This window comes from Pleurodeles waltl, chromosome 8 (genome assembly GCF_031143425.1).
Source record: "Pleurodeles waltl isolate 20211129_DDA chromosome 8, aPleWal1.hap1.20221129, whole genome shotgun sequence".
NCBI lineage: Eukaryota > Metazoa > Chordata > Amphibia > Caudata > Salamandridae > Pleurodeles > Pleurodeles waltl.
In genome coordinates this window covers 709,138,757-709,152,637 of record NC_090447.1, presented here as the reverse complement: position 1 = coordinate 709,152,637, position 13,881 = coordinate 709,138,757, and the positions used below count along the sequence as shown (strand labels likewise).

The 13,881-nt window shown below is 44.0% G+C and overlaps 1 protein-coding gene across 2 annotated transcripts in view; it reads left to right on the top strand.

Annotated features, from left to right (window-relative positions):
* The window catches only part of SENP7 (SUMO specific peptidase 7), a 790,555-nt gene that overhangs the window by 545,229 nt on the left and 231,445 nt on the right, over positions 1-13,881 (top strand). The window lies entirely within an intron of this gene.

The following is a 13,881-nucleotide window of genomic DNA, read 5'->3' as shown; positions in this document are numbered from 1 at the left end:
CCGCGTCCCCCACACTTCCTACGCCCATGAAAGCAGCCATCAATAGCCATGGTAATAACCCCCGGACGATGCCATGAAAGCACCCAAGATGAGGGTACTTATTTTTCACCGGACACTGAACAGGGATTACTTCAAACGGGGATACATACAAGTGATTCAAGTGGACTGGAAATATTCAACGATTGATGACACCACAAGCTTCTTGTTTTGAACGATACACATTTTGTGCCATTTTATCACGCACATGTTTGAGATAACTTACAGGCGAGCACGTTAGTATCATCATTAAATGTAGGTATCCGGTGTGTGCGTGCTGTTCACTCTGAAAATTCGTTTTATGGGAAAGATCTTTGCCTGGCTAGATAGTGTTATCGGGGCAGGCCCATGCATTGTAATATGAAAGCGGTGTGCCATGCACTGCAGACTAGCTAGCACAGCACATGTGCCTCCGAGTATGTTTACAAGTAAACATCATATCAAAGCTGTGTGCTTTCAAAAGCATTACAGAATTATTCCAGATGTAACACACTGGTTTGTGTCCATAATTAAATGTCAACAAAGCTTAATGTAATACGTTTTACTTCATTTCATAGTGTGCGATGGAGTAAACTTTATGTGAAAGCCTTTCCAAATGTTTAAGTGTTCCATGAAAATAGAATCCCAAAGTTATCCATGTTCACGGAGCCGTGTAAACATTACCTAAACCACTGCAGATGTCTAGGGACGGGGTAGCATTTTTAGTCGAAAGCTGGGCATGTTCATGGTCACCTTTATCTGTTTGTTTTGAAGGCCTACAGCTCAACGCCAGTGAGGCCTGCTTCTCCCACTGCCACCCCTGACCTCCATTAATCATGCACATTGAATGTCAGCTTGTGCTCTTCCTACATACCACCGACCTGACAATCTCGGATGCACATGGTTGCCTTTCCTGCTCTATCGGGCCTATAAATAGTTTATCCTTCAGGTTAAATCTTTTCTCTAGCCGTGGTTATTTACAGCAAGCAATAGTCAGGTGTGAAGTCTGGAAAATTAACTATTTGAACAGAGGTCGGTGCAAGTCTAGAGACAAGCAACTTTACACCTTCTGGGACTTTCGAAGGGGAGTAAGAATTAGGACAGCTACGAAAAAGCTAGAGACTGTACCATCGTTCAGTTCTGCAAGAGGGGTGGTAGCATATTAGAAGGAATCGCTGTTTGATAGAGGTGCACCTGAGATTACTGTGATGCATACTGTCAGTCTGTGGGACTCCCTAAAACTTTAATGCACGAGGCAGCGTCCTTGTGCTGCCTCTGTATTTTCTGAATTCCAGTCTAGCCTTTGTGTGCTTAAACCGGGTCTATAGTGGCTTGAGTGCCATGGTGGGACACACATATACTGATACACACTATCCCTCTCTCCAGCACACACAGCACATTTTCTACAGCAAGTGACCGATAAAATAACAAAACATGCACAAATAAAATTGGTTGTTGCACACATGGATTAATGCTTTGCTTCTGCTTCCTCTTTATTTCCATTACTATTGCATTACCTTCTCTTGTCTTCCTCTCCTCTGTACTTACTTATAAGGCTGTTTTTTTTTTTTAAATCAAAATATACATTGTAGCCTGCCTATGCCCCACTCCAAAACAATCTCCCCCACTCCAGTTTACTCCATTTCAATCTGGCCCGCTCCAATCCACTCCAATTTGCCTTACTACATTCCACCCTACTACAATTCAGTCCACCCCAATCCAGCCCAATGCAGTCCACCCCATTTCAATCCAAAACAGTTGGTGCCACTCCAACCTTCCTCGCTCCAATACAAAACAATCTGCCCCACTCCAATCCAAAGCAACCTTCCCCAATCCAGTACAAAACAATCTGCCCAACTCCAATACAATCTGCCCTACTCGAATCCAAAACATTCTGCACCACACCAAACTGCCCCACTCCAATCCAGAACACTCTGCCCACTCCAGTCTCCTCCACTCCAATCCCAAACAATCTGCCCCCTCCAATCTGTCCCGCTCCAATCCAAAACAATCAGCCCAACTCCAATCCAAAACAATCAGCTCCACTCCAATGTCCCCCACTCCAATCCGCCCTACTCCAAACTGCACCACCCCAATATGCCCCACTTCACTTCATAGCAATCTGCCCCACTCCAAACAGCCATACTTCAATCCAAGACAATCTTCCTTACTCCAATACACAACAATCTACTCCACTTCAATCCTGCCCATAGCGAAGCAAAATCATACCCCACAATTTTACCTCATCTAGTTCTCCCACAGGTTAAATCATGCATTAAAGCACTCCCAAACATCAACTCCGAAAATAAAACCACCTCAAACAAGTAATAAGGACCATTCAGTAATTCTTAAACTATAGTTCACCTCCTTCAATTGGCTGTACAGTGTATCATGGCAGCTACTATGCAGTGCTTGCATCGTCATGTATGAGGGATCTCTTGTTCATCTCAAAAACTCAAAGAATCATCACTCTTTATTTCCCTCATGAATTAATTGAAAAGAGAACGCAACCTTTTTTTGTGCTTTGTTTTATTTTTTTCACAGCAGCTCACGTTTCACTAAATTGTTTAGTCAGCTCTCAAAATGCTAGCATGACCTATCGACCTTGTTCTGTGTTTGTTTTATACAAGCTAGTATTACATGTCCAGTGTTCATTAAATGGCACTGAGGACCATCCTTTGGCGTCTGTGGCCATTCATCAGTGTCACGTGAAGTAACAGTAGATGTTGTAGCACGCAGGATAATGTGCTGCATGGCTAAATTCTTATAAGGTCCTAAAGGCGAGACATATTGTCTATGCCAATGCTTGTTTTTATTTTAATGCAAAATTCACTGGAAAACTGCTTTCTTCTCTTTATAAAGTCTGCAGTGAATATTGTCTGATGGTACTGGACTAGAAGGGAATTCGTACATTTAAAAGATTCTGTCTGCCAGTGAAAGACATCAAAGCAGCAGACTTTCCCAATTTCAAACTTATCGTTATGTAAATAAAACGTTAAATGCGTTTCTCACTGCTCAGCTGCTACGCTCCAAGAGAATAACGGCCCTTCACTGAAAGGCTATAGTATTTGCATGCAGAGAGGTGCATCCTTCTGTGGCTGGGGAACACATATAATCTTCCAGGGAAGCTGTTTTTAACAATGTAATCGGCTTTTGAAAGAAGTGACAGCACCAAGGCCAGGCCATCAGCTTCAAAATAGCCAGTGAGTGGATATTTTTCAACACTTCGTCTCATTACCCTGATTTTTTACAATTGACAATTCTAAGCACTTTCGCAAGTTGCAGATCTTATATGGCTGTATCCTGCTGAAGTAAATATGTATTACTACATAATGAGATTGGTACTAGTGATCAAAAAGTTGAAGTGCATTTTTAGAACATGTCTTTGTTAATAGAACACACATAGATCATGACAATAAGAAGAAAAGTGTAGATGAGCCTGTCACTGGGCCTGTATTTGCACTGGGGCCAGGTTGAAAAAAACTGGAGGGGGTCTCTCAGAGTGTTGTGGGCTAAGTAATAAAGGACGTGGCTTAAACATCTGGCATTTTGCTACGTCTTTCTGTTATTTCATTCTGATAGATACAACAATAACTGACATTAAACCTAAAACAAGCTAGGATTATTGACTCTGTCACTGATGGTTAGCTGCATAAGATGAACAAGCATTGACAAAGCTAGTAGGTCTTGTCAGTCGGAAAGCCATAGGCATTGGCAATGCAGACTAATTAAAATTGAATGCAGGCTCTAGGATGTGTGTATGTCTGTACTGTGAAGCAACCTAGGAGTACAGGCAGGGCCATAGGAGCAGTGACCGAAAGGAAGAGAGTGAAAGGACTGGGAAGGGTGGGACAGAGAAAATGGCACAGTGTAATGTATAGTAAACGGTTGACAACTCGTCAGCTGTGTGGACCTAGTACACATTCTTTCTCATTATACAAGTAGAGTAACACTCCTGCTTAAAAGCATAGTACAGTAAAAGAAAAATTGCATGGCGAGTCCTGGGTTCACAGAAAGTGCTCCCAGATGCATGCACAGTCACCCATTTAAAGGGCTGCTATATAGGATTGAAAGTAGTTTGGCGGTGCTCTCTGGGAGAACTAAATACCGGAAGAGGCATGACATATGCATGCCGTTGACAAATGGTGAGAACCAAAAACTTAGCAATTATATTGCCAGCAAATGGGAAGCAATGGCCAGCTGTTAGCACACACAGTAGACTACAGCATGTCTCAGTTCGCGGCAGCACGTGCGCCATCTAGAGCCGAGACACAGTGACTTTGTTGTATACATTGACTGTGCTTCAATCATGAGATTGTGGAATAACAACAATGCTCCATCATGAATGTTAAATCAAACACTTTGTAACATACTTAGTTTTATTTATTATGGGCTTGAAAAATGTCTAGAAGCTGCCAATATTTGGTAGAGCTCGAACTCTGCCCTTCACCCATCCAGCCCCTCTATGGCTTATAGGTGGGTGCTTCCTGGGGTCACTCCGAAGTTTAATCAAAGGCCTGTTATGGGTGGTTCTGCCACCCTAAATTAGATTTTTTTCACACTGGGGGTGAGGGCAAAAATGTAAAGCCTTATAGGGCCCCATCTGAGCACCTGATTTTTAGACCTGCTGTTGCTAAGCTCCAACAGGGCTCAACCCACTTAAATCCCTCATTGGGGCTATCGTAAGTGAGGCTTGCTGTCATGTACTGAGGAAAGAACGCTCTTAACGTGTTATGTTGACAAAATGTCTTTTACAACGCGCATCCCTTTTTTCTAAGATGTAATGCAACAGTTACATTTTCATCAACCAGGTAATGAAAGTCTGTGATTCGTATTAATTCTGATGATTCTCATTGATACTTTTACTTGCAGATTCCCACCTCATTAATCCCCCCAAGTGCCATAATAGGTCTCCTGCATCAGCAGGTTGAGCCATGGCTCCGGCTCGACACAACTCCTGCCTTGGATGTGACTTCACAGAGCCTTGTATGGCATCACCCTTCCTGCTTCAGTTTTTTATTACTGTTCCCACACCATGGATCCAAATTGCTCTCCTTGGTTTTTTTTTATACTTGCTGTGGTAGTGCTTGGACTTTAGGCTCCCCATATGTGCCTAATTTTGTTTTAGACCGCCTTCTTGAACTTATCTCATCCTTATTTTGCAATAGAGAGCTTTCACATGCTGAGGCATATCACAGGCTCTCCAGGTCCTGCTCCTGGAGTGATGCTTGAGGTTGCTGTGTGAATGGGTGTACCTCTGGCGATCTTTTTACTGCATTCCACTGGTGGAGTGTTCTCCCCTGAAGCCTCCCTCTACAAATGCCCCCACCATGTCGGGCTCTGCTCGCAGGGCATGTTTCAGTCAGTAGCCCAGTTCACTGACTTCGACCTTTCAATTGTAGCTTGGTACTCTTTTAGCTTTCCTAGTGCTGATTCTGTTCAGGTGGCAACATTCACCCAGGTTTTGTTAACAATATTCTGACTTTAGTCGACCTGCTGTGGTGGAACTCTGAGCCCCAAGGTTCCTTTGGATCTCTCCTCTGATGACAACAATTACACCAGCCACCTTCGATAGCCTTGTCAACCTCAACAGCTCTATTTCTTTTGCCAGACACCTTACCAGACTTTCTTCGCTTCGTTGACAGCATTCGCACTGTGAATGATAGCCTCGACATTGCTTCCCCTGTTCCTCAGTGCTGGTAGACTTCTGAAATTACCGAGCAATCAGTCAAGATTTCTGTGGATGATGAGCTCCCTCTAGAGCAGTTGCCTAGGTTCCAGGACTATGTGTAATCTATTCAAACTTCAAGACATTACCTATTATTCTGTTGTACTACAGTGCTGCTTTTGGGTTGGGGATAACTTCCTCCTTCTTCTTTTGACTATATGAGAGGGTTCCACTTGTCTTTACATTCTGCTAGTGGTTTGATCTCCAAGTTCAACCTAGATTCATCTTTAAACCTCCTTTAGGAAGAGGTCCTCTCTTGGACTGTATCTTTAATAAGGTGCTTCAGGCTTGGAATTACCCCTGCCTATGGTGGAGCTGGAGTAGGACTTGTGGACAGAGATCCTGTAGTCTTGTGTCTGTACATCAAAATCCTTGCTGCCCTTCTTTGAGTTACTTAGTGTAGGAAGCTGGCTCTGTATATACTGTTTCAAAGTAAGAAATAGCGTGCACAGAGTCCAGGGGTTCCCCTTAGAGGTAAGATAGTGGCAAAAAGAGATAATTCTAATGCTCTATTTTGTTGTAGTGTGGTCGAGCAGTAGGCTTATCAGAGGGTAGTGTTAAGCATTTGTTGTACACACACAGGCAATAAATGAGGAACACACACTCAAGACAAATTCCAGGCCAATAGGTTTTTATATAGAAAAATATATTTTCTTAGTTTATTTTAAGAACCACAGGTTCAAGATTTACAAACAATACTTTAAATGAAAGGTATTTCACTCAGGTATTCTAGGAACTTTGAATAATCACAATAGCATGTACAGTTTTGACAAGAATGGCAATAAGCTGTTTTAAAAGTGGACAGTGCAAAAATCAACAGTTCCTGGGGGAGGTAAGTAAATGTTAAGTTCACAGGTAAGTAAAACACTTACAGGGTTCAAAGTTGGGTCCAAGGTAGCCCACCGTTGGGGGTTAAAGGCAACCCCAAAGTTACCACACCAGCAGCTCAGGGCCGGTCAGGTGCAGAGGTGAAAGTGGGGCCCAAAACACATAGGCTTCAATGGAAATAGGGGTGCCCCGGTTCCAGTCTGCCAGCAAGTAAGTACCCGCGTCTTCGGAGTGCAGACAAAAAGGGGGTTTTGTAGGGCACCGGGGGGGACACAAGCAGGCACAGAAAGTACACCCTCAGCGGCACAGGGGCAGGCGGGTGAAGAGTGCAAACAGGTGTTGGGTTTTCTATAGGAATCAATGGGGAGACCCGGGGGTCTCTTCAACTATGCAGGCAGGCACAGGGGGTGCTCCTCGGGGTAGCTACCACCTGGGCTAGGCAGAGGGTCGCCTGGGGGTTGCTCCTGCACTGGAGTTTGGTTCCTTCAGGTCCTGGGGACTGTGGGTGCAGTGCTGTTTCTAGGCGTTGGGTTCCTTGAAGCAGGCAGTCGCGGTCAGGGGGGAGCCTCTGGATTTCCTCTGCAGGCGTCACCGTGGGGGCTAATGGGGGTCAACTCTGGCTACTCACTGGCTCTCAGTCGCCAGGGAGTCATCCCTGTAGTGTTGGTTTTCCACAGGTCGAGCCGGCGGCATCAGGTGCAGAGTGGAAAGTCTCACGCTTCTGGCGGGAAACGTGTGGTCTTTAATAGTTGCTTATTTGTTGCAGAAAGTTGTAGTTTCTTGAACAGGGCCGCTGTTCTTGGGAGCTTTCTGGTCCTTTAGATGCAGGGTAGTCCTCTGATGCTTCAGAAGTCGCTGGACCCTGTTGGATGCGTCGCTGTTGCAATTTTCTTCGAAGTAGGGAGACAGGCCAGTGTGGCTGGGGCCACATCAGTTGTCGTCTCCGTCTTCACTGCAGGGCTTCAGGTCAGCAGTCCTTCTTCTTCTTTAGGTTGCAGGAATCTCTCTTCCTCGGTTATGGCAGCCCCTAAATACTTAATTTAGGGGTGTGTTTAGGTCTGGGAGGGCAGTAGCCAATGGCTACTGGCCCTGAGGGTGGCTACACCCTCTTTGTGCCTCCTCCCTGTGGGGAGGGGGGCACATCCCTAATCCTCCATTCTACAAGATGGAGGATTTCTAAAAGTAAGAGTCACCTCAGCTCAGGACACCTTAGGGGCTGTCCTGACTGGGGAGTGACTCCTCCTTGTTTTCCACATTATCTCCTCCAGCCTTGCCGCCAAAAGTGGGGGCAGTGGCCGGAGGGGCAGGCATCTCCACTAGCTGGGATGCCCTGTGGCATTGTAACAAAGGGGCTGAGCCTTAAAGGCTCACCGCCAGGTGTTACAGTTCCTGCAGGGGGAGGTGAGAAGCACCTCCACCCAGTACAGGCTTTGTTCCTGGCCACAGAGTGACAAAGGCACTCTCCCCATGTGGCCAGCAACATGTCTGGTGTGTGGCAAGCTGGCAAAAACTAGTCAGCCCACACTGGAAGTCGGGTATGTTTTTAGGGGGCATCTCTAAGATGCCCTCTGGGTGTATTTTTACAATAAAGTGCACACTGGCATCAGTGTGCATTTATTGTGCTGAGAAGTTTGATACCAAACTTCCCAGTTTTCAGTGTAGCCATTATGGTGCTGTGGAGTTCGTGTGTGACAAACTCCCAGACCATATACTCTTATGGCTACCCTGCACTTACAATGTCTAAGGTTTTGCTTAGACACTGTAGGGGCATAGTGCTCATGCACCTATGCCCTCACCTGTGGTCTAGTGCACCCTGCCTTAGGGCTGTAAGGCCTGCTAGAGGGGTGACTTATCTATGCCATAGGCAGTGTGAGGTTGGCATGGCACTCTGAGGGGAGTGCCATGTCGATTTAGTCATTTTCTCCCCACCAGCACACACAAGCTGGCAAGCAGTGTGTATGTGCTGAGTGAGGGGTCCCCAGGGTGGCATAAGACATGCTGCAGCCCTTAGAGACCGTCCCTGGCATCAGGGCCCTTGGTACCAGGGGTACCAGTTATAAGGGACTTACCTGGGTGCCAGGGTTGTGCCAATTGTGGAGACAAAGGTACAGTTTAGGGAAAGAACACTGGTGCTGAGGCCTGGTTAGCAAGGTCCCAGCACACTTTCAAATCATAACCTGGCATCAGCAAAGGCAAAAAGTCAGGGGGTAACCATGCCAAGGAGGCATTTCCTTACACTTAGGTTCCTATTTCAGACAGTCTGGAGTGTACCTGCCTCGGCTGTGACTGTTACTGCTTGGGTCTCAAGTATGATAAAGAAGAAATGGCAGGGTGTAATGTGGGAACAAATATTGGTATACTTATCACCAAAAATAATAAATGACATTTCTTTACACAAGCTCAAAACCCTGTACGTTTGTTGCTCCTCACTAAAGTGACCATATAAATCAACACAAGATTGACATAGAAAAATGACCTGAAACAGCAAACATATTACTATATATATTACTGTATTACCATATTACTAAACAATCTATCACCCGTCGCATGAATGTTTGATAAGGTACTGAAAATCCCAGAAAAACTGAATTTCTTAAAGGTTCCATTGGAAATAATCATCTCCACTCCCAAGGACACAAACTCACTCACTGCACCAATCGCACCAATAAAACCATCCCATTGCAATCGAAGGATCAAAGGGGGCGATGTAAGAGAGAACTCGCAGGGCACTGCACAAAAAACTTTTTCTAAAAGTCAAGAAGATGAAAGTAAGGAGGAAGCTGGAGATGCTAGGGTGGGGATCGGTCAGTGACACAGATCTTTTATCAATCTTGCTAGTCATGGTTTCAGGAAAGCAATAGAAGTGAGAATAAAACTCCCCTGTTGAGGAACGGACATCCACTGCCAGGAGAAGTTATTGTGGAATCTGTTGGGTATAAGACGGGAGAAGCAAAGGTACAAGCGATAAAACCTGAGGAAAAGTATAAAACCGAAATAAGTGAAAGAGGAATGGAGGGTGACTATAAAGAAATGAAAAAATGTGAACCATCCCAAAATAACTCGCAAGCAAAACAAATTCTACAGGAGATGCAGGCCACACACGATAGCCAGGAGAAATTAACAGATCAACAAAATGAGAGAGGGCCTTCAGCCAACAGAGTAAACGTGTGGGAAGTGATCTTTAAAACATCACAACTGACTCTTGAGGCACCGACATATCAATTAAATAAAATGGATGTCCAGATTGAGCTATTGAATATAATGGCAACCTCTATATCAGGTACCGAACAGAAACTGGCAGATCTAATTAATCTGAATACTCGAGCACAAACCCTGGCAGAAACAGCAAATATAGAATGTTCATGTGCCCCAGTAGTGGACAAATTGAAAGAAATCCCTGAAGTGTTGAGTACTAATATAGAGGATTTTAAAAATAATAATTCTGTAGTGCACGGGAAAATAGAGAAGGAATGGAATAAGTGCTGTAATCCGACGAGGGAAGGTTATGAAACAAAAAGGGAAGATAATGAAGTAACAAGAGACGATAAAGATGTTTCTATAAATCTCAATATAGGAACTAAGTATAACGATATATGAATCAGTGAGATCAATACGTGTAATGTTGAATTAGAAAATGAAGAAAAACATACAATACCTAAGATGCAAGCAAAAAATGGTGCACTAGGACGGGGAATTACAAAAAGCAGAAGAAAAAATTGATTGCACAAAGCCAGAAAAAAGCAACACAGAAGTTCTACAACTTTACAACTCCTAAATCTGAGGCAAAAAACAGAGAAAAGTGGTGAGATGACGCAAGGAGAGGTCTCACCGGAGATCGAACAAATAAAACTCTTCCTAATTTTTCAAAGGCAGGAGAGGAGCAATGAGGACAATGCTGGGAAGACCGAAGATGTAAAATTAACTAAGGGAACTAGTTTGGCAAAAAATACAATGGAGGCAGATCTGTCTCTTATCACAATCGCCTCAAGCGATGGAGATAACATAGTCTCTAAACAGAGGCAATGGGATCAAGGACAGCAGCAAGTGGAAGCTCCTAAGAGTGTGGGAGCCACAAGAATTTAAGGAATCAATTATCAACATCAGCAAATAAACACTGAGGTGAACAACAAGGGAAGGAAATTGCAACTCTTGGATACAAGTGATTCTGTATCACAAGCACAGAGTGTAATTGGAAAAGATATGATGTGCCAAGGACAAGACTATGATGATGAAGGAACTAGGAAAAAGAAAAAAGGAACCGGGAGTAATGGATAAATGAGAAAATCGACAGAAAGGGAAGACAGGAACTTTGTCACCGAAAGCTGGAATGCATTAAATAAGATACTTTTTACACCTATATATAAATCTAGAGGCTCACATGAAATCTTGAACAGGGGTAATATATTAATTCTATTACATGCAATCCCATCACTGTCAGATTTAACATCAAATTATATTGTTTCAATTGAGTTTCTGGCCCATACCGAGGGGAGGGTGCAGGAAGCCACCATGGCTACTTTTCAAAATTATTTATTGCCACAATCAGTAGTGAGAGAAAAAGCTATTTTGGCACCCTGGGGGATACAATTATCTTTACCCCTACAAGACATGCATCCAGACCTGTTTGTGCTAGTAAAACCTATCAATTGGGGGAGTGGGATTAAGCCCACTCAGTTCTTAAAGCCGCCAGAGGAAGGACAGAAAAGACTGGAGAGTTCCATCAACCCCAAAGCTCAGAGGAAAAGGAAACAGCTTTACAAGTAAATGTAGGTTGGATAACTAAGGCACTACACAGGAAAATTAGGACAGGGACCACCGAGAAGAGCATATATATGATGAGGGAAATCTCCTTAATAAAGGACTTGGAGTCCCTAGGTACGAGAATCCTAAATGGGAGCTTTCAGTCAGACAGCCCATTAGAGTGGGCTTATTACTCGACAAATAGCATGCGCTATAAAAGATAACACAATGGTAACGTTAACGATCTGGAATAGGATAAAATACTTTAGTATAAATAAAACATCAAGTAGCGATCACGGACAACAAAGAATTGCGCTTTCAGCACAAGTACAGTATCACCAACAGGTACCCTTGTGGGTTGGGGAATATAACACAATAAACTATTGAAGGCTAATTTGGTCTAGCAAACTGAAATTGCAAATAAAGGAGCTAGCTGAAAGACTAGTAAAAGAAACCATAGGAAGTAGATGCAGTAATAAAGTTAAACAGTGGGGGAATTTTCTTAACAGAATAATAGAAAAAGGAGCTGCAAAGAGGCCCCATAAGTGCCCCCAAGAAAGGCTAGGGGAGGGAAAGAGGGATAGAATAAAACTATCAATTTCGGCTCAGAAGCTACAAAAAAAACCAGAACACACTGCAAAGGGAAATTAGGAAAGTCCCACCAAATAGAAGGCAAAGAGGCCTCCCCAATAAGATTCACACTGCCTTAGTTCATTCACCTTTTCAGTGTAGAGGCTTCTTTTTTCACTGGAGATATTTGTTTCATGAGGTGCGTTCAGCCATTTTGGGAAAGTAATATCTCTTGCTTGTTGGGTCTGAGGGCAACCCAGATTTTCCGATGGACAAGATTGGTCTTGTCCGGGTCTTCCACCTTCCACCTTAGTTCTTTCATCCCTTTTGTCTTTAAACTTTGTGCCAAGCCACATTGGTTTTGAGATGTTTGGCATTTTTTGTTTACCTTAATGCCCCTCTGGTTGGTCGAGTTCTTTGCGCAGATTACTTTGATTCAGCTACTACTGAAGTCCACAAACTCCTGAAGTTCTGGAATCATGATGTTGACTTGTCTGTTTTGCTTGCCTATGGGGTTTTTGTTTTGGATAGTGCAGTACCCTCCATGTCACTCTTGCAGTATAGGCTTCCACTATCGAGGGTCCTGTTTAGTTGCCAGAAGTTTATTTTCTCACTTTACACTGGATTCCAGCTTCCTCCCCAGTGTTGGTAGTTTGGCCTACAGCACCTTCCTTTGATTGTCTTTCTTTGCTCCTGTAAGTAATAGTATAGTTTCTCTTCCTTGTGCATCTTTGTTACACTTCTTGGTTCTGCTGGTATGTGCTGCCCTAGACAATGCAACTTTGTGATCTCTGGATTTGCAGGTGCAATATAACTCACGACTGCCTGCGGCAGAGGGTCATTGTATTTAAGCTGAATTGCCACAGTGAGTGCTTGTTTCCTGGAAGTCTTTTTTGTCTTTTCTAGACAGAGGTGTATCTGCAGGTCTTGTTCCCTTTATCTTGCTTTGTGCTGAGTTGTGTGCTCAGTGGGAGTGTTTGCACGCCATTCTTTCAGTGCTGTGGTCCTTTTGTCTGAGCAATCCCTTTTTCCATTTTTATGTCCTTTTGGCAGTTCTGTATCCCTTTTGGTGGTTGAACCTTCCTGGCTTCCTCTATGCTTGGGAAGAAGTCCTATAGCAGATGTTTACATGTTGTAACTACTCTTCATATGCTAAACACTTGTTGCTGGTGAGATGTTTCTTAACAGCTTTGGTTTGCTGGGTCCTCTGACTTTTCCTCTGGTGTAGCTCTTGCATATTAACAACAGTTGGTATTTCTTTGTCTCAGTGACAAGTGGATTCTGGGAGGTGTGATTCCAATCTGCAGGTGCTACCACATTGTGGGGTGTTTCCTTATGTCTGTGGACCATGTTGATGATGGGCACTTACCATCTGCATTCTTCCTCCTACGTTTAGCTATTTCAGCAAGGGGGCTAGCTAGGGTGTTGCTATACATTTGTTTAAAACACTCTTGCTCTGCCTTGCTGTACTGTTGCCCACAGTGGATTGGGTGTGTGAGACTTCCTTGCTTGGGTGTGCTCTGGGCAGTTGGTCAAGGTTGTTCTTGACCTCCTTAGCCAGTTATCTTGCTAGGATGTTTGGTGGTTCTGTTCCACTGGACTCTGCTACTTTTCTGCTGGGCCTTTTGTTTCTTGCTTGTATCTGCTTTCCCTCCCGGGTTGGATGTCCTTTACTAGTAAGGCTTCTTTCATTGTGCGTGCTTACTGCTGGTGCATTGCTCCTTGGTTTACCTTGGATGGTGTGCATTTCCTGACTCACCATTGTATTCAAGTTATGGTTGTGTTTCTTTTGCCTTGTGCTTACCTTGATATCTAGTTCCTGGTTCTCAACTCTTGCCATTTGCTTGCTATGGGAGGCTATTAATGTGTTGTCCTGTCTTCAGTGAAGGAACTTTTGGCATTGCCTTGGTGCCCCCTTGATTATTGGTGTGAACGTTTCTGTTCACTGGTAACGGAAGGTGTCTGTACCGTTTTTGCTTGGTGGGCTGTGGCCTGTTCTC